The sequence below is a fragment of the Rousettus aegyptiacus genome, unplaced genomic scaffold (assembly GCF_014176215.1).
Source record: "Rousettus aegyptiacus isolate mRouAeg1 unplaced genomic scaffold, mRouAeg1.p scaffold_m13_p_8, whole genome shotgun sequence".
NCBI classification, from domain to species: Eukaryota; Metazoa; Chordata; class Mammalia; order Chiroptera; family Pteropodidae; genus Rousettus; species Rousettus aegyptiacus.
Genome location: NW_023416311.1, coordinates 65,477,795 through 65,496,223, shown reverse-complemented (window position 1 = coordinate 65,496,223; position 18,429 = coordinate 65,477,795). Strand labels below are relative to the sequence as shown.

Sequence of the window (18,429 nt, the reverse complement as noted above, 5' to 3'; positions counted from 1 at the left end):
TTTCAATATAGTTTCTGCAAATAAGGTCGAATATATTCAATAAGAATTAAACTTTTATGCTAAAAAGTACTCCACAAAATATTAGCAAAATAAATCCAAAAATATAAGAATACATCATGACCAAGGGTGGTAATGAAGTAATGATGCTAAGTATCTTTTCGTGTGCTGATTGGCCATATGTATAAGTTCTTTGGAAAAATGTCTAAATCCTTTGTCCATTTTTTAATTGAGCTGCCTTTTTATTGTTCAGTTGTAAGTGTTCTCTATGTCTTCTGGACACTAGACCCTTATCAGATATGTAATTTTGTATAATAAAGAATTGGGCTGCCCTTTGTCCCTAGGTCCTGGGAGGTAACCTCCAGCCCTTTGGAATTTCCCAGGGATAGCTGTGTCTTTGTTATTCATGGTGGGCCCCTCAGACCTGACAGTTTGGGCTAATGAGATGATCATGATGGAGCTCCTTAAATTAAAATAAGCTGAATCACTTTGATAGGAACCATTGGATCACAAAAGACTATTATTAGCTTGATGGGATTATGTCCCCTTTCCAGTTACACATCCAAGTTTAGAGATATTATAAATTACATTTAAATAATAATCATTTGCAATTTATAAATATGGAAAGTTTACCATAGTCCTTCCAAGTAATGTTAAATAAAGAGGCCACAGGACTAAGGTAGATCTAATTAATACCCTTGCAGCCTATGTAAGCAAACCAAAACCTAAGCCTGGAAATGCCTCAAGATTAAGAAATCAAAACCCAAGGACAACCAGTCACAAACAGCCAACTAAGTTTTCCCAAATAAGGCAGATGCTTAAGCTATAGACAATCAGATGATTACCTTGTGTTGCTTCCATCTCTTCTCCAGAAAAGTCTTTCACTTAGCTTCTGTCTGTCGAGTACTCCTAGCCACTTCCAGTTTGGCACTACAGCTTAAAATAGAGTTTTTGCTCAAAATTTTAATATGCCTCAGCTTATCTTTTAACACTTGCCCTTTATATCTCAAAGACAGTTTTAGTCACCTCAGCCTTCTCAATCCAGGCACAATAACTCAAATTCTCAAGGCTTTTTTCCATTTCTTTAATAATTCTGCTGTATTTTTTTCAATGTTTAGGTCATCATGTCCTGTTAAATTATAAAGATGGGCCCTAAATTCACGTTATGTAGCAATTCCTTAGTATAGTATGTTATCAGAGGTTAAAATGTGCCTTTTTTTCAGATAAGTAAAATGTTGGCTGGAATATAGGTGCACTCAGCGTAAATAGAAAATATGTATACTTGACTTTTTTTTTTTTTTTTTTTTTTTTTGCTTCCTAGACTTAATATTGAACAGCAATCAGCTGTCTATAAAAATAAAACCTTTGTTTACATGGAGAGCCGGATGACTTCACTGGGTTTAGAAGGACTGCATTTTCCACCTTGCACTGACATTTAGAGTCATCCTCCTTGCCCTGAAGTGTCCCGTTTCTTCTGGTTACCTGATAGACATAAACATATTGTTTTGAACATTCAGTCTTCTGGGTATAAAGGGAGAAACTATTAGTTCAGGTATATATAGCAGTTTAGACCATAGATTGCAATAGATGTGTGTGAATTTGCCAATACTTTGACTTTAATCCTTCTTTCCTCTTAAAGATCAGTGAAACTAAAGTGAAAATATAGCAACAAATTCGCCAAAAGAAAAGCATGGCATTCAAGGTTAACATTCCCCAGAGATCACTACAGATCTATGACAATGCAGAGGAATTTAAATTTGTTAAAGAACACTTTATTGACAGAGCTAGAGGCTGCTGCAGCTCTCCTGTTTTCAGAGGCCTGGAAGATGACAGATTGTGCATGCCTGCAGAAAGCTGCCAGCCTTCTTTCAAAATAAGATGAGGATTCTGTTGGGAGAAACTGACAAGGAGATGTTCCCTTGATATTACGTCAGTCCGGGCTTCGAGACACCACGGAGGCCATCAAGGGCGCCTACACTGACACGAAAAGCCCCCTAACTGGTGATGTCTCTATCAGAGGACAGATCCTGTCAGGCATGGTAACTAAGTTGAAGATGCAAGAGGGCTGTTGTCATCCCCTGAGACTACGTCCACTACATTCAAAAGTACAAATGCTTCAAAAAGCTCTGCAAGAACATGTCCACGCACCTGTCCCCTTGATTCTGGACATCCAGACTGGCAACATCATCAAGGTGGGCGAGTGCCCATCCCTGAACAGACTGTATGCTTTTCAGTGGTCACCAAGGCCACCAGCACCGAGAAGCAATTACAGAAGGTCTGAGACTTGGATGTTTGCCCACTCCCACAAACGAAGTTATTTTCTCATTAAAAAAACAACCTTTTATTAATCAGTCATTCCTAAGTAGAAAAGAATTACTAGCAATTTTTCTTCAACTCATTATATTTGTGGTACTATTTTTGTTATGAGCATCTACTTCTTTGGTGATTTTTAAAAATTGTGGTAAAATAGACTCATCTACTCTTTTTTTTTTTTTAATAATTAGAAACATTAAGCTGCTTCCATTTCAGAATTGAAACCCATGTCAATGGAAGAATCTTTGCTGTGATTCGCATTACAACAAATCATGAGGGGCATAATGGAATAAACATACACATACTAGTGATGATATGATTAAATTACTGCAGTGTTTAAAAAATGGGTTCCAAGTTCCTGCTAAATGGCCATTTACCCTGACTCCCCATTTGTGTTATCCTGAGCTAGTATCTCAGCCTCTACGGGTGTCAGATCCCTAGTCTGTAAAATGGAGCATCCTTACTTTGTTAGGAGATTTAAAACATTCGGTAGGGTGTCTGACTTATAGGAGATACTCAAAAAATGGGGATCTTTCATTCTGACTGGGAAAGACCAAAAGTTTTGTTTACTTATATAGACTAATAGAATTGCATCCAGCATTTTGGATTCTGGACACCATTTCTTTCTATACTTAATGTTTCCTAATGGTCACAGCCTTCAGGTTTCCTAGACAGTATCTTTTTTTTTTTATGAGGTTCTTGGCAAAAAAGGAGTTGATGTAACTTTGATGACACTGCAGCTGTTTATTCAACAAAGATTTAGTGACATATCTAGGTTGCGCATCAGAGTTCAGATAGAGGGAACACCGAGTTCCCAAATGGCAGCTTATCTGTCACAGGGCTGCCAGGTGCCTGGGTTTTTCCCACTCCTGACTGATGCTGGAAGGCCTGAGCATCACTGGACTGGAGCTGGAGCAGGATACTTGGGCCACCCTGCTAAATAGCAAATAAGGTGAGAAGGCTACTGACTTTCTTGGAAAGAGCCAATAAGCAGCACATGTGACAGGAAGATGAATAACAGTAAAGTGTCAGCCCACACACATTAATTGTGTGTAAGGTGTTGGCGCTCACTGCTGTGGGAACTACAAAAGAAAAATAAAGAGAATTTCCTACCCTTTAAGAAATTTAGTCAAGATGGGCATCCAGGATCAGGTACATGCATCAAATAGGAGCCAGAGTTAAATATCGACACTAAAGATCCCAGTAGTCAGCCTGCGAATATAGCTGATTAATAGAGACACTGTTAAGGTAATCCAGAGGAAAGAGAGAAATATGGGCTAGGGAGATCTGCAAAAACTTCACGGAAGGGATGGAACTGGACAGATGAGAGAATTTAAAGCCAGAGGAGAGTGATGGCGTGAGAGCAGGAGGGTCAGGGTGTGATTTGGTCAGAAGCTTTATGAGAGGAAGCAGAAGGGTATACGCTAGAGAGGCATTGGGAACACTTGGCTTGTTTGTGTAAGTCACAGGACCTCAATTTCCGCATCTTCCTGAGAGGATAGAGCATATATTCTTCATACTCCTTCCGCTTCTGACCTTCTGTGATCCTGAACACTGACCTGACAATAACAACTTGCTCAACGAAAAGGAGATCTCTTGAGAGTGGATCTAGGGAGGCTTTGTCAGGACTCTTCTGCCTCCTGTCCCTTCACCTTGAAAAGCAGGTGTGATGCGGTGGCTAAGTGACCCTCCCAGACTGCCAGGGTGCACTCTTAGATCTTCCCATTAGCAGCTGTACCTCAGTTTTATCCTCTGACAAATGAGGATTCCAATAACAATGCCCGTCTCCCAGGGTTCTTGTGTGGAAGTGCTTAGAAGAGTGTCTGCTGCATAGTGAGGATGTAATACATGTCAGCCTTTAGTCTTATCTCTGTTTGGTTGACTCCCTCAGGCTCCAACTACATACAGGCCTTTGCTGTACAGAGGAGAAAGTGGCTGCTGGTTCCACACTCCACCTTTGCGACTCTGCCTTATAGCTAGGAGATGGGGACACTATTGGCTGCCTCAGAATCATGACAGGAGCTGGACCGTAGTCTGAGGTGGGAAAAAATAGAGTGCCTGGTAGACAAGGAGAGGTCCACTAAATGCACATCTGATCTTATAACCACATCCATGGAGAAGTAAAGCACATGTTATAGTTAACGTCTTTGGGAAGAGTTTCATGGGAAAGTGACAGAGCCAGGAATTCACCCAAACCTGTCACTCCACATCCCTTTTCATTCTATTTCACTGTTACAACCAAATATCAAAATGCTTTGTTACCACGAAATAAAGCATGCCTTCTGTTTCCCCTGGGGATATTTTCACTATGAATGGAGGGTGGTTTATAGTCAACACAGCAAACACTTATTGAGCACTTACTGTACACAAAGTGCCAGACATTGTCGAGGAAATTGAAGCGCAAAGACAAGAGAGGCATGGCTTCTGTACATGCAAGGTGCTTAAATACACTGGAGAAGACAGAACATCCAAGCTTACTTGGATACAGTGTAGCATGTGAAAAGAACAGATCAGTGGATTTTTTTTTTTTTTTTTGAGAGTAGAAGACAACTTGGATTGTCAATTATTTTGCTAAGGCTATTTTTTAAAAACCTATTTACAATCACTACCATTTAGTATAAAAATGGCAATTTTAATTTCTAATATAGAAAAGGCAAGAGTTTCAGAAGAAAAGATAAGCTTTTAAATTTTAATAAGTGCAATATATTGAAAATTTACTACATTGTCCTTATTTCTCTCATAGAAGACCAGTGAAACTTTTTATAAACCACTGCTTTGAGAACCATGTCTAAATGACTCCCTAAATGTCATTCCTACAAGATGACATATGGGCACACTTTGATATTCTTAAAATAAAAACCTGCTAAAAATACAGAGGAAAGCTATTGTATTATTCAATTACCTAAGTAGGGGCCCCAGCCAACGCTTTAATGGAAATATTCCAGTAGTCCAGGCCTGAGTAGGCAAGGCTTTTCAGGATGAGCTTAGAATGGTGCCACCAATGGAACTGGACGTGGCCCAGGAGAGGTCCAGCTGCTTCCTGTGAGGACAGGCCAAAGTTAACCAGAGAAGTGCTTTTGATAAAGGAATTTGAAAAACAGGAATTTTTTTCTTTTTCTTGACCACTGCAACAATTTAGGATGGTAAATGCTCAAGAGATAATGTTATTATGTCATACAGTAAAATTAGCAATTAATAAAGCTCTAAGAGGGTCTCAATAACTGGAAATCCAAAATTCTCCATAGTCTCAACATCTGTTGAACCATGCTGATTCTAATCAGCATAATTCCGTTCCCAAACATGCTGAAGTTATGTTGGTGGTACAGTGGGGAGCATGGCTGCCTTCTAAACACACTGAAGTCCACTCCGTGAGACCCTGCACTAGTGTAGTTTCTTCCACATCTTGATTTCTAAGCTATTTCAGTATTAATTTTTTTTCTTAAAAAAAAAAGCATATTCCTTGCTATTAAGACAACTGAATATATCTTAAAAGTTCACATGATCTTTTGAGTTTATTCCTTTTAAGTTTATTTCAGTAATCTGAAAAACTACATGTTTCTGAAAAAACTACAGTAACAACACAGGAAATAAAACTAAGAGATCATGAGCTTAAAGTCAACTCTTCAAATTGTAAAAAAAAAAAAAAAAAAAAAAAAAAGCACCATCAAAATCGAGGGTGGATGTTATTATTAGAATATCAGAGTTGGGGCAATTTCTCAGAATTTCTCAGTTTTCCTCAGATGTTGTTAAAAAATAAGGTTTAAACTGTCCTCAGGACATCTTGTCTTCCATAAAGGCAATTGATAATTCAGATTCCTTATTCTTTTCTACAATTACAGTGCTTGCCAATTTGTATTTGAGATTAAAATGGCACAAACATAGATGTACTCTGTGAGTGAAAACCTGCTACAGTTACCAACAGGAGCTAATTTTGTTATAAATAATAATTACAGCAATAGATACCAGCTACTACACATAAATAAACTCATTGACAGTTAACTTCACACAACTCATGCAAATAAAAATAAATAAAAGTAAATGAAATGCATATGCAACAAAGTGTAAAAACTCCCAAGCTTGAGTCTTCTTAAGTTATTTCTCTTACCAGCCAGGGCATATGGATTTCTGAGGTTTCCTTTCTAATCTCTCTGGTTCACATTGTCTCATTAATAGAAACATCACAGTTTATGGACTGGGTCAAGACCTAGAGATTGCTGCTACATAGAGACCACAACTTAATAAAAAGAATGTGTATTGCAGACTTAATTTTCACATTTGATTTTAGCACTAAATGAGAGAACTACAATGTGAACAAAACAGAATATGAAACATAATCTTATGCCAACTGCCAGGGAATTTTCCTGGCTCCAAAAGATAGCCTGGGGCAATGCCACATGACTCTTTCCAGGAAATTAAACTTGTCCCCAGCATAGGAAATCTCAATCGCTCTATCAAACAGAATATGCTTTATTGTCCATTATTATAAACTTGTGAACAATAAAAGAATGAGGGTGGCAACGGCTAAAGATTGATCGAAGGAAAGAGGCTGTTAAGTAATTGAGACTTCTGCTGATTTCTTGGTATTTTGGCTAAGACCAGGGAATAAGAGGGTAGAATTGTTATGTGGATAGAATAATAATACCTAACTAATGAAGACATATTATGTTCCAAGTAGAGTGCTAAACATTTAAATACATGAATCCTTGCGACAACACTGTGAGGTCAGTGTCATCATCATCATCATCATCATCATTCCTACTTACAGATGTGGAAATCAATGGACACACTTTCAGTGGATTTTGAGCTGCCCAGAGTCTTACTTTGATGAATTACAGAGCCAGGATTTGAACTCTGATTTCTTTGACCTCAGAGTTGGAGATTGATATCATTCCTAACGTTATTATGACCAGCCCCAGCCTTTATATAAAACAACGCTGCCTCAGCTGTGCCATCTCTGGAGGGTTAGGAGGCTCCATTGGGCTTTACTTTGCTGAAATGACATTTGTCAGGAGCATCTCTATCTTGCTTTTTGCTCCCCAGGTCCTTACTGAGGAATCTCACCCAGGCTTACCTTCTTCGGTTCAAATTACGTGGCTTTTATTTCTGCTGACAACAGGATTATGCCCATCAATCATTTTAAAAAATGGTTTCAGAGGTGACATTGCTCCTCTGCTGGAAGAGCCTTCTAATTTTCATGCTGCTGTAGACAGGCCACAGTTAAACTTGGTAAAAATTAAAACCTAAAGTCAGCCGAACTCTACAAATTTTAATATTATTTTGACAATTGAATTCCTACATAAATTCTGAAAGGTGACAGGCAGGGTCAGATTTATAATACTGCTCAATGTGGGGCCTGGAGCCCACAGGAGAGGTGCAAACAGGGATCCTTCAAGCCACGTCTCCTCTCCTTCGAGCCTTCCGCTAGCAAAGCTCCTTCTCCCATGTCCAAAGTCAGGCTCTTCATTTTTATGTTCAGAAAACTGCAGTTCATGGGGAACCTTTGAAAGTGCTCTTTTAAAAACAAGAACGAAAAGATATCCATTAATTATACTCAACATGCACGGTGCACTTACTCTGCCAGGCTAAGCGTAAGTTATCATTAACCACCCTTTCAAGGAAGTTCTGTGATCACGAGCAGTGATCTGAGTCACAGCCAGCAAGTGGCAGAGTTCAGATTTGAATGTTGAACTTTGAACCCTGAACGGCAGCTTTTTGCCAGAATCCATGTTTCTACAAGTTACCAAACACTGTCGGCCTGGGCCACGCCCTGTGCAACGCTTTGCAGGAAACATAGATCAATCAGTTATGATTGCTTTTCAAAAAGTCCACAATCTGGTTATTAAAATAAAATATAAGTATACAAAGGTTATTGATGCAAAAAAAATTAATTCATATTTTAAGAGAGGTCGCTTGGAGTACAACATTGGTCATCAGGTAGATCTTACTAATCTTAATTGCAGGAGGAGTTCAGAGGAGGTCGAGGGGGTCTTAGAGACAGGGTTAGTGGCCTCAGGGCACAGGTAAGGTACAGTCAGCCCTGCAGAGAAGATTGGGTTCCTCAGAGTTCCCAGAAGGGGCTCTCCAGGTGAAAGCAGGGGCAACCCTAGGGTTAGGACAGGTGAGAATAGACTTGGGCTGAGGCTAGACTGACAAGACTTGTGGGACAGGTTGAGGGGCTTAGATATTCTCCAGTCTGCAAGGGACCACCGAAGGTTCTGAGCAGGAGACGGATGCAAAAAAAAATGATTCACTTGCTCAATCACTTAGGATGGCAACAGGAAAATTTGTGTTTTATCATTTATGTAGCTACCTGACATATATTTGTAAGTAAATTTTTAAGGGAAATACAGCACACACAGAAAAGTGCAAACCTCATATAAGCAGGTAGCTCTATGAATTTTTATGATGTGGAAAAACTGTGTAACCAGTGACTATATCATGATTTAGAAAATTACCAGCACCCTAGATGGCTCTCATACACCCTTCCAGTTAGTAATATCCAAAGGTTACCACCACTATTCTATCACCATATGTTAGTTTTGCTTGCTTTTTCGTTTTGTACGAGTGGAATCATATACTACACATTCTTTGGTGTTGGGCTATTTTTCTCAACATAATGAGATTTGTGAGATTTATCCAGACTTTTTCCTGTAGTGTACTTCATTCATCTCACTGTTGTGTATTATTCCACTGTATGGATATACCACCATTGATATATCTATTCTAATGTCGGTGGGCATTTGGGTTGTTTTCAGCTTGGAGCAATCATGAATAAGCCTGGTGTGAACACTGTGTGCAGCATATTTTTCAGACCCTTCCACATCAAGAATTTATAACCCAGAGCTCAACTGCCCTGCTTTCAGCATCATTGGCATGTGACCGAAGCTCTGCCTATTAGATGTAACCACGCATCACTTCAATTTGAGGAGGAAAATCCAGAGGAAGCAGTTTGTAAGAGTGGTGAGGAATGGTGGCCAAGAGACTCTGAGCTTCCAGAGGCAGAGTAGTCATGCCCTGTGAATGATGCTGGCAATGCCAATGCCAGGTGTGGCTTCATGTCTCTAGGCAGTTTTGGGAGGTCCTCAGCTCTTGTTCCTGGACTCGTGTCCCAGAATTCAAAGTATGATATGATTCTCTCACCAGGATTCTTTTGGCCCCTTTAATAAATTTTTATTCTGCTTAAAGGAACTGGGGCGGATTCTGTTATTCCTGAAGAGAAGGAACAGTTAGGGCAAGACTAGATAAGCCTCATTTGACCAGTATGGGAATAGATGTAATGTCCCTTTTAGAAATGTGCACAAGTCCCATTTAATGCTTAAAAGCATGAATTCCAGAGCTAGACTTCTGGGTTCAAATGCTTTCTCTATAACTTATGAGATGTACAGCCTTGGGCAAGTTACTCGACCTTAGTTTCTGTGCCTTAGTTTCTTCATTATAAAATAGTGATAATAATCAAATTCAGGTCAAACAGTTGTGAAGATTAAGTGAGTTAATTTATGAAACAACATGGCCCAACAACTGGCACACAGTAAGTGCTATGTGTGCTTGCTGCTGTCACTATTATTGCCTGTGACACAGGCCCCTGGGCTTTTTTAGATGAAAACTTAGTCGGCGAAAAAATGCCAACCAGGACTAAGTGACTCACTTGAGCAGTGTTATTTGCACAGTGGGAATCTTCAGTGTATTTAGTTCAAAAGAATGGAGGAAGGGAACTGTAGTGGTTAAAGCGGCTGGACAGAGATGTCTTGACCAAGGCGTGCAAGCCTCACCTCCAGGGTGCTGAAGGCTCCCTCTGGTCCTTACTATTCCCTTTATTTCTTCTCTCCACAAACGTTAATATCTGTTTTCTCTCTATGAATCAAATGTGTGTGAGTATGTGTTGGGGGGTGGGAGGGAGGGGCGGGGGTGGGCTCCAGGCCCAGGGTCTTACATTACAATCTGGGGTCTGTACTTTTCCAATAAAGTTTGATTATTTTTAAATTTAATTTTTAAAATTGTTTATTGGAGTGACATTGGATAATATAATTATATAATTTCAGGTGTACATTATAATTTGATATCAATATATTCTATTGTGTGATTACCACCCAAAGTCCAGTTTCTTTCAGCTACCATATATTTCATCTCCTTAACTCACTTCACCCTCACCCTATCTCCCTATATTTGGCCCTCTTTACCTCGCCTACTTCTCCCCTCCTCCCCTACCCCCTACCCTCTGGTAACCACTAGCCCATTGTCCATGTCCCTGAGTCTCTGTTTATCCTGTTCATTTGTTGCTTTTAGGTTTACATCTGACATATAAGTGATATCATGTGAATTTCTACTTTTTCAGTCTGGCTTATTTTGCTTAGCATGATTATCTTGAGATCCATCCATATTGTTGCAAATGACAGTATTTCATCTCTTCTTATGGCTGAGTAATATTCCATTGTATATATGTACCACAGCTTCTTTAGCCAACCATCTAGTGTAGGACACTTTGGTTGCTCCCATGTCCTGGCCACTGTGAATAATGCTATGAACATCAGTGTGCAAATATCTTTTTGGATTTGGGTTTTCAAGTCTTTGGGGCAAATACCCAGTAGTGGGATTGCTGGATCATATGGTAAATCAATTCTTAGTGTTTTGAGGAACCTCTATACTGTTTTCCATAGTGGCTGTACCAATTTGCAGTCCCACCAGCATTGTATGAGGGTTCTTTTTCCTCTGCATCCTCTCCAACATTTGTTATTACTTGTTCTGTTGATTATAGCTATTATAACAGTTGTGAGATGGTATCTCATTATGGTTTTGATTTGCAGAAGCATGATTCTTTTTTGGTAGTTTTTAAATACACAGAGAGGCAACCTCTATGGGATCCAGAGGTTGGCTCAGTAGATTTTTACCTCTGAGGCAGGATGCCCCTCATTCTGTATGGTAGGTGGGGCATGCAGCCAGAGAAAATATCAGAGACCCCTTTCTGAGAGCCAGGGCACTGCATTGCAGAGATTGAGGCCATCAGGGCAAGTCTTACGTGGCAAATTTGAGCAAGGGTCCAGGCCTGGGAGTTGGGACAAGAGTGTGTGCTTCCTTCTCTGAGCTCCTCCCTCACTCTTAGATTCAGAGTAGCAATTGAACGATGAATATGACCCTCTGATGTGACTAAGACTGTCCCTTGTCTGGCTTCTTTCTCTACTAGGAAACTCTAATTTCTTAGCCTAGGTGCCCTGATTTCCACTTCAATAAATATGGTCAGCACAGGTGTGAGTTATCAGTCTGAGAGCAGAAAGAGAAGGCGGCCCTGTGAGCTTAATCTGGGTTGTGAGGTGCACCAAATTCTGTGGAATGAAAAGGGTAGAGCACATGTTTGGAGAAGCCCAAGGATGATCCCCACTGCCAGCCACATCAGTAGGTCTTATCTCTGTAAGTCCAGATGCTCCTTCAAATCTACTGAGCCACACATTCTTGAGGCCATGAGAACAGTTGTACTGGGTTCCGGGGTGTTAAAGATGAGTGCAGCTGAGGCCTTGTTTGAGGGGAACTTATTCTCTGAGGAAAGGGTTGGGCAAGCACACAAAGAACTATAACATGAAGTAGAAAACCAAAAGAGAAATACTCATAAATGCCTGGGTTACTGATTGGTGCATCTCTTATTTATGTATAAGAATCATGTTGTTTTCTCCAACACTGCCCTTCACTATAACCTGATTTTGTGTTTAACTCTGGAGGTACTAATCTTTTCTTCGTGTATCACTCAAACCTTGTAATACTGCACAGGACAGAAAACCCAACTGAGAATACAGACTTCAATGCTGGTTTGATCCATAGGGTCAACAATGTCATACATCCCCTCCCCTACTCCCTTCCTTTTTTAAACATGCCTTTCCATTCAGTCTTCTAAAGCATGGACTTCACCCAAGCTTGGCTCTCCTTATGGTTACAGGATGATTGCTAATTGTCCAGAGATCACTTGGTTCTTCACATCCAAGTAAAGAGAAAGCCTTAATCTTTGCCCTAGAATTTCAAGCAAGGTCCTGAGATTCACTCTGATGGCACTGGCATAGATCACATGCCCACCCCTAAACTAGTCACTCTAAGTGGAAGAGATGGAATATGCTGGTTGGCTTGAGTAGATTGGAGCCCACCTTAGAAATAGTCCCTCTTTTAGGATATTGTTAGGAAAGAGAAGTAGAAAGGGATTTGGGGGTAGCAATCACTAATATTGGTGATTTGGGGTAGCAATCACTAATATTGGTGATGGCTAGGTTCAATTCAGGGAGGCTTTTATAATGCCGAGGCCTCAGACCTCTGCTGAGGTCCCGAAATGAGTAAGACAGGGTCTCCTAAATCTAGCTGGGAGTCCAGTGATGCCTCCATGGAGGAATCATAACCAAGCTAGATCTTGTAGGATAAGCATTTACTGCCAAGTGAAGACAGAAGGCTCTACTCTTACAGAAAATAATCAAATAAAGAACTAGAAGTGTGAAACTGTCGAACATAGTAAAAGCTGAGGTTTATCAGAAATCTGGAGATTAATATTTGAAGTGCCTGGAGATTAAACTTTTTGAAGTTATCAGAGATTAATATTTGAAATTAATATTTGTAGTAGTAGAAAATAAGACAAATCTGGAATCAAGACCAGATCACAGAAGACCCAATGTGCCAGGGGAAGAAATTTACTTAGTGAGAGGTGGAATTGATGTAGACCGGTACTAAAGAATTTCACTTAATCAGTTTTAGCTAGTCTCTTTTCTTCCTCAGCCTTACTGTATCTTACCAGTTTGGGAAATACAAATTATGAACTATAATTTGTCATCTACTTTCACAAATCATCCAACTCAGTCATTTTGTTGTTCCTGTGGCTGTAGGGAAAATTCGTTAGGTCCTTTTTCTTGCATTTCATTTAAACAGTTGGATATTTGCTCGCCCTCTTGTATAAAATGGGGAACTCTTGAGGCTCTTGAGTCTTATATTTGTTTCCATCATCACCACCATAACTAGTTGGAATTTATAAATGTTTAATTGGCCTCTTAATATTCACAGAGTCAGTTAAGATGGTTAAGGAATAAACTTATTTCCAGTTTGGGAAAACAGAGTTGGGAGTTTTAGAGAGCTGACTTGTAAGGCTGCAGATTTTGGAGTGTTCCAATGCTGACCGCATGCCACTGGTGAGGCACAGCCATTCCTTGTCTAAATCATGAAGCAGAGAATATATATATCTGTCTGGTGTCTGCCCGTCTTGGGCTTGCTTGCTCTTAGATCTACTTCTTGCTCCGCTCTGCATCTGTCTCCCAGACTCAGAGTGAGTTCAGCCAACGGGAGGAGGGATTGGTGAATTTGGAAAGCAGGAGAGGAAGTGAATCTAGTTCTCTCCCTCTCAACTCCTCTCAACCCCAACTCTGCCTTTTGCTGCAGCAGTGGCTGAGTCTCCTCCATGGCTTCATCTCCTGCCAAACAAGCCCACCTGATGCTAGTTTCTGCCAGGTGACTCCAGGTGTCCTCCCATTGTCTCTCCAGCCCAGAAGTTGTAGTGGCTTCCTTCAGTTCTTAATCTCTGATTTTCCACCCTGAACCCTATTTGGCTCCTTTGGTCTTCTATTTCTAAATTAAGTTCTTTCTATTTAAAACGTTGAAAATTTCCTTACTGGACCCTGAATGATATAAGATCTTCCCACGTCCCTTCCCCCAATTCTTTTAAATATATTTTGCCCAGAATTTAATATCACACTCTACTGCCCCTTCCCTTCCCTCCCTTTGATTTTTTCTCCTTTTGATCCAGGGCTTTTGTGCTGCTCCATTTCTTTTGTTGGGAAGGAATACAAGCTGATAAATCCATTCACACAAAGATGTGTACCCCTACTGGGAGCATATGAATTTTTATTAAATGCACAGGGATGCAATAATGATAAACTCAAAGTGATGACTCACAGTTCATGGAATTTCTCTTTCTTAGTGTCCTACAGAGGCTTACCCTGTCTGTGCATACTGCCACTGGTGGGTTTTGTATAAAACAATGGCATTGGTCTGTAGCATTCTTTGGTCCAGACATCTATCTTTGGTCTCAACTGGGACTTAGCGAAGGAATATGGATGGAGCACCGAAGTCCATCTCTGACACTGGAAAATCAACTCAGAGCACATGCTTTGCTAGTGGTAAGTGAGTAATGTCTTTTTCAAATTTAATATACAAACAGTGATATTCTTTGTATATTTTTTATAATTTTTACCAAATCCTGCACAAGTAATAATCCAAATTTTAAAATTATATTCCGATACCACTTGAGAACTAAGAGTAGCAGTTATAGAATCTCATTTTATTTGCCTCAGGCAAACATATGCTACTCTATGTGTGTTTTTTAACTCTGACACATTTACTGCCTCAGAACATGACGATTTTACCATTTAAAATAAACTATGAAAATTTAACTGCATAAAGATTTGATAATAAGCTCCAGCATGGTAAGTAAGCATTGGGTCATCTGGGAACTTGCTTCTTCTACCCTCACTTACTCAGATGGACTTGAACCTTGAATGGGCTTGAAAACAGCCCTTGGGAACAAAGAAGTCACGCACTGGCACCAGGGTTAGGGAGATCACCATCCCATTTGTTAGGGACTGTGGGGTTTCTCAGGACGGAGGATTTTCAATACTAAAACCAGGAAAGTCCTGGGAAACCTGGGACAAGGTAGTCACCTATGAAGTCGGGATTGCATGGAAGAGGCAAAGCTCTGAATCTCACTGCCAGTATGCTGTCATGGACCAGGCTTCAGCTAGGAGGAAAGCATCTCTCAGGTTGTGAAGGATGACACCTCTCTGACTGGCTATCAATGGCTGTGTGAAGTTAGCCTTTTAGCCTACAGGGCTGTGGGTACAGGCGAAATAACTCCATAGAAGGGACAGAGCCAGGACAAATAGGAAAAGAGAGAGTAGTCAGGAGGTATGAGGGGAGCAGTGGTTACCAGGCAGCCTTCAGTGGACCCTGGCAGAGGAGGAGAGAAAATGAAAAGGAAGAGGAAAATACATTGTATTTTGCAGGCCTAGATAGATGAATGGTTTTGTACAGCTCAGGATGATATGTCTCAGAGGGTGTTCGCTGCTTCTTCATCTTAGTTGGCCATTAGAATTACTTTAACACTTTTGAAAATGCAGATGCCTGGGCTATATCTCAGACCAATTTGAATTAGAATTTCTGAAGTTGGGCACAGTCATTGGTCTTTTTTAAAAACTCCCAGGTGAACCTAATATGCAGCTAAGGTTGAAAACCACTGGCCCTGAGTATCTGAGTATGTTTGTGTGCATGCGTACTTTGTGTATTGCTGGAGGGCATTTTGATTTTAGCCAACCTAAAGGATATCCTTGTACACTTCCGATGGTACTCAGGCCAGTTGTGTGTGTGTGTGTGTGTGACAGTATATCTAAGCATAGTCAGAGATAGTAAATAAGGAAACATGTCCACTGATATCTAGATTAATTACCATGCCCCAATCTGGTTGACTGTAGAAACTTTACCATCTCAGAGTGTTTCCTCCTATGGCTATATTACCCTCAGTGTGCCTAATCTCGTTAAAGTGCTTCTTCATTATTGCCAGGAGGCCACTGGGATGCTTCTTTATGAGGGTTTGCAAAAAGGTCTGCTCACGGTCCCCTAGTCCACCCTCTTTATTGAGTTGCCAGCTGAAGAGGCCTTTGTCTATTATCCCTTTGAATCTGGAATCGTCTCAGGCCTGTGAGATGACAAGCATGGAATAGGTCCTTTTTTAATTTCCTTCATAACTACAGAGAACTGTGGGTTCAGAGAAAACAGAATGCCGATGTCAACATGGAGACTAACTCAGGAGTTCCCTACTAAAGAGCTTCTCTCTCCCTTCAGTCCAAGCCTTTCTCTCCAGTTCTCATTTCTTGTCACAGAATCACCCTCGTCTCAGGATGATTTTATGGAAAGAATATTCTCTCTTATTAGGGGAAAACAAATGCCCTCCCCTGAGGGTTTCCTGTAAGACTCTAATGGGACCTACTAGTCCAACATGAGCCATCTGTGATCTTCAGGGTTAAATAACACACACACACACACACACACACACACACACACACACACACACACACACACTGGGGAGGTAGGACCCCAGTAATTCAGGGCACAATGAGTGCTTGTGAGTTTGATGCAGCTCCTTTTCAGTCTCTCCTACATGAAGGTTAAAGCTCCTTCAGTGGTTTACTTTGATATCCCAGCAGCATTAACTCTTAATCATCTGTACCAATTGTCAAATAAATTCTTAAGAACAAAGACAGAACTTCTACTTCTTGTCTTAAACAACAAAAAATATATGATGCAGCAGTTTTCAGACATAGGACACTAGCAATAAAGGACTGTAATCCTTGACCAAAGGAAGCAAATGAGATGAGCCCTACAAGTGCTCCAGCTCACAGCCTGTAGAGAACTGCCCGGTGGCAGTGCTGAGTGGGGGAACCCAGAGAAGGCCTAGTAGTCTCACTGAGTTGAAGAGACAGATTTAGAGTTCAGGGAAGCCAGTGGTTAGAATATATAGGACAGGGTGCCAGAGAGGGCACAACTGCATAAAGGGAGAGCTCTGAATCTACAGAAGACTTGCCCTCAATCTTTAGCTGAGTCCCGATTAGCTCATGCATGTGAGAACACAAGTAAGGCCAGAAAAAGAATCTGCAGAAAGAAGCAGGAGGAAAAATCCATTGAGCTTATACTACGTCCTAGCAGTCAGAATGGAAGGGTCTCCTAACACATGGGGTATGATATAGTTCTTAGATGGGCCATATTAACCTGATTTGGACCTGCCTTAAAAAGCTTAAAAGCGAGTCTTACATAGATCAAACCATTTTCAAGTTACCCGAGTCCCAGAACAAATTCAAAAACATTTAAAAGGATATATTACAACAAACGAGTAAACAAACAAGCAACAGACCCCAAAAGGCAAAATTCATAATATCTGGCATTTAACCAAAAATAACAAAGAAGCAGCTACTGTGACTCATCGGAAGGAGAAAATGCAATCAATAAGACCAGACCCCAAATGACACAAATGACAAAATTAGTTGAAAAGCACATTAGAACAGATATCATAAACATAACCCATATGCTCAAGAAGGTGAAAGAAAGCATGAGCATGAGGGGGAGGAAAAAGATGCGAATCAAAATTGAGAGATGAAAAATATGTTTGAGACAAAAAATACACTGAATGGGATTAACAGCAGATAATACACCATGATGATGTAGTTTATCCCAGGAAAACAGGATTTATTTAACATCGAAAAATAAACTATTACTTCACCATATTGAATTACTAAAAAAGAAAACCCATATGAATATCAGGAAAAGCATCTGTCAAAATTCGACATCCAATCATGATTTAAAGAATCAGCAAACTAGGAACAGCTGAGAACTTCATCAACTTGATTACAGGCAGTTATGAAAAACCTCCAGCTAACATTATACGTGGTGAAAAGACTGAATTCTTATCTCCTAAGATCAGGAATAGGCAAGGATGTGCACTCTCACTACTTCTATTTAACATTTTTTTCCCCTCGAAGTCCTAGCCTTAGCAAAAGACAAGAAAGAGAAACAAAAGACACACTGATATAAAAAACAAAAAAATAAAACCATCTCTCTTGAGATATAAAGTGATTGTCTTTGGAGAAAATCTGAATCTATGAAAGGTTCCAATAATTTATAAGTGAATATAGAGCAAAGTTTCAGGGTGTAAGATCAGTATATCAATTTTATTTCTCTATACTATCAATGAACAACCAGAAAATAAATTAAAATGTATCATTTACTATTTGTTATAGACTGAATGTTTGTGTCCCCTCAAAATTCATATGTTAAAATCCAACCCCCAACATGACGGTATTTAAAAGTAGGGTCTTTGCGGGTAATTTGGTCTTGGGGCAGACGCCCTCCTGAGTGAGACTGGTACCCTTATAAGGTAATGAAGGGAATCAGCGCTCACTCTCTTTCTGCCATGTGAGTATAAAACGAGAGTTTGTCTATGGCCATGCCACCCTGAACAAACCCAATCCCATCTGATCTCGTAAGTTAAGCAGGGTTGTGCTTGGTTAGCACTTGGATGGGAGACTACCTCGGAAGACCAGGTGCTGTAGACGTAAAAAT

At 40.2% G+C, this 18,429-nt stretch overlaps 1 pseudogene; it reads left to right on the top strand.

Moving 5' to 3' along the window:
- Window positions 1-18,303: 18,303 nt before the first annotated feature.
- LOC118607399 lies at window positions 18,304-18,422 on the top strand (annotated as a pseudogene).
- Window positions 18,423-18,429: the final 7 nt, after the last annotated feature.